A 3,707-nucleotide genomic window follows, 5' to 3' on the forward strand; every position below is an offset into this window, starting at 1 on the left:
TATCTATCTATCTATCTATCTATCTATCTATCTATCTATCTATCTATCTATGTATCTATCTATCTATCTATTAATGGCTAGGTATGTGGTGGATTGAATAGGTTTGTTCCCAATAAATTCATGTGTTTTACTGCTTGGCCATAAGGAATAGACATATTAGGAAGTGTGGCCTTGTAGGAGTGGATGTGGCTTTGTTGGCTTTTTGTAGCTTTGAAGGTTCCTATGCTCAGATTTCACTCAGTTTGTGAATGCTAGTCCCCTCATGGATGTGTACAACTGCATTTGTCTTTCTTATGACATTTTTGTTTCTTGTATTTCAGTTGTAAAGTGTTCCCTTTCATTTTGGCTTTATCTATGTATATCTTCCCTATCCTTTTTTTTTCCTTGGTAAGCCTACAGGTATGAATTTTGTTTATATACATATTTAAATAGCCAAATTTTAGTTTATTATTTTCTGTTTCCTATTCCTTCCTTCCTTCCTTCCTTCCTTCCTTCCTTCCTTCCTTCCTTCCTCCCTCACTGCCTTCCTTCTCTTCTCCCCCTCATGTCTAGCTCTCCCATGCCCTTTCATTTTTTTCTCATAAAATGGAGAAAGCATAATCTCCCTAACAGAACTTGTGTTGGGGAAATTTTATATCCTTACCCCAGAAGTCAAATCCGACTTCTGTGTTATCTCATATGAAAAAGTCAATTCAAATCTGACGTTTTGAGGACAAGGCACATATGTATTTGCCTTTCACAAAACAATGCCACTTTGACCACCAAAGCACTCAAGAAGTATCTATCTCATGGCAGGGATCAGACCCTACTGATAATCTATGTTCTGGAAAATTAACTGGATATACCAGATTGACTTTCCATAACAAGATATCATCAGTTGCTCCGTTTGTCTAACCAAAGTGGAATCAGGGGTTTCAGAGGGCACTGCAAGATAAACCCAAAGGACAGGGCTACTTCCTATTCAGGAAACTGAAAAAGAATGTGTGAGCAGAAACATTGTTCCTTCCATAAATGTCCCCAATCTTCGTCTGTATACTACCCAAAGAAAGGCTATTTGCAGCAGGAGATAGCATATCTAAATTTCTATAGCCCAAAACACACAGAATAGAGGAAAAAAGTGAGTACAAAGTATGAAGAAGCTAATATTGACATTTGAGTGGAGAATACTCTGTTGTAGTCTTCTGTTAGGTTATTCACCCACAATGTGTCAATCCTAAACACACAATGTACTTATAAGCAACACTAAATGGACTTAGGCTGTGTGCATTTAACAATAATTTAAAAGGTCATGAAATTAAAAGGGAGTGGTAGAGCATGAGCAGAGTCAGAGGGGAGCAAGAGGTCTGGCACTGATATAAATTCATTACTCATCTATAAAATTCTCCAAAATTAAATGTTTCATTAGTTTACACAACAATAGCAGTCCATGTTGGATTTTCATAGCTATTTCATTTTATTTGATTCTTCCCTTTTCCTTTCCTTGCTGTACCTCTTTGTCCCTAGTAGTCCCCTTCCTTCACATGAAGCAGTTTGGTGGTGGGGGCCCTATGTCATCACAGAACTGGAATGTCTGCTATCATCTGTTCTATTTGGAGATGTCCTTATGTCTCTCATGCCCTTAACAGGTATAGTCTTAATTAATTAATGCCTTTCCTTTTGATAGTAGGAAGAGGCTTCCAATCCATATCTCTACCTTTAGTCTTTCTTTTTCGTCAAGAGAACAAGACTTTATTGAAACATTAGGTTTAAAAGTTTGGGGTCTTGGAAAATGAGATGGCTCAGTGGTTAAGAGCACTGGTTGCTCTTCCATAGAACCTTGATTCAATCATAGAACCACATGGCAACTCAAGATGTCCAATTCCAGAGGACTTGTTACCTTCATCTGAATTCTGAAGGTAATACTACACACATATGCAGGACAAATGAAGTCAACTCTGTTTGACAAACCAGCACTGGTACCTGGGGACTCTAGATTGGCATTTCTGCCCTGGGCACTTTCCTGTATGCCAAACAGGGAAACTAACCTGGCCATGTTGTATCCATAACCAGAGAAACTCAGGAGCATCTAGCTAACAATTGTTTACAATTTGAAGGGTAATCCATTTTATCCAGAGTTAACTACAACACACAGGCAGGCATAATGATAGAAGTATTTCCCCATCAAGTGGGAACTAAGCAAGCATGAGCCTTTAGGGTTAATGCACATGCAAACCCACTACTGGCACACCTGTAATCTCAACTTCTGGGAGATGGAGAGATCCACACCCTTGGTAGGTTAATAGCCAGTCTGAGCTGACAGCCTGTTGAAATGAAACCAAACCTGCAGCAGGAATTCATTATCCCCTCCCCCAATCTAATGATTACAGTCAGTAGGCTCTGGTCTATTACAATAATTAATAGGGATCTTAGAGTTGTGTCCACAGGAGATCTAGTCTCTTTTTAAGAGTCATCTTTCAGAATGCAACCATACATCTTTACAAAGTATCCCATCAACACCCTTGTCTCTCAGACTCTTCAACAGCAGCTGCCTCCCTATTCCCTTTGTGTATTGGATGAAGTGTGTATTTCTTAGCTTTCCCCAACTCCTGTTGTGTTATCACATGTGCTTTTCTCATCCAGTCCCATGGAATTGCTCTCCTAGTCTTAGTTCAAACTTGATTTCTCTATAAGCTTGCACCAAACACCTCTCCAGTCCTCTCAAAATATGGCTATCGCAAAGATTCTACTCCAAAGCTATGTTTATCTTGGATAACCCAAACTAGGTCATTTATACTCTACCTGTAGGATATGGTACTGCCGGCCCTTTAGACAGAATGACATCAAAAGCAAATGCTGTTTTATTACTCAACAATTAGCTGACAATATGAGTAGAGTAGAGATCTTTGACTTAGTTGAATGCTTTACTTATATGGCTGTCTACAATGAAAGCTATAAATATTTGCTTCAGATAGACCAGGGAAGAATATTACTTGATATTTATTTTCATGAATTTCTATATATTTAGGTGTTTCTGTTTATTCATATGTTTGTATACATATGTGTGCATATGCATTTATGTGAGGCACACATACACATTTATGTGCATGCATGTAGGGACCAGAGGCTAACATCAGGTGTCTTCTTCAATTGATCCTTCACTCTGTTTTAAAAATTGATTTATTATTATTATTATCATTATTGCTTATTCACTTTACATCCTCCTCCTGGCACCCCTCCCAAATCTGTCTCCTCATCCCTCCCTTCTCCTTTGAGCCAGTGGGTACACACTTGAATATCTCCCACCTTGGCACATCAAATCTTTGTGAAGCTAGGTGCATCCTCTTTCACTGAAGACAGACCAGGCATCCCAGCTAGAAGAACATATCCCATGTACAGGCAACAGCTTTTCGTATAGCCCCCATTCCAATTGTTTGGGACCCACATGAAGACCAAGTTGCACTGCTACATATAGGTGGGAAAGCCGAGGTAGAGCCTGTGTATGTTCTTTGATTGGTATTTCAGTCTCTAAGAGCCCCAAGGTTCCAGGTTCGTTGACTCTGTTGGCCTTCTAGTAGAGTTCCTATCTCCTTAGAGGCTGTAATCCTTTCTCCTGTTTGTCTGTAAGAGTCTCTATGCTCAAGCCGGGTGTGGTGGTGCACGCCTTTAATCCCAGCACTNGGGAGGCAGAGGCAGGCGGATTTCTGAGTTCGAGGCCAGCCTGGTCTACA

Source organism: Mus caroli, chromosome 16 (assembly GCF_900094665.2).
Source record: "Mus caroli chromosome 16, CAROLI_EIJ_v1.1, whole genome shotgun sequence".
NCBI classification, from domain to species: Eukaryota; Metazoa; Chordata; class Mammalia; order Rodentia; family Muridae; genus Mus; species Mus caroli.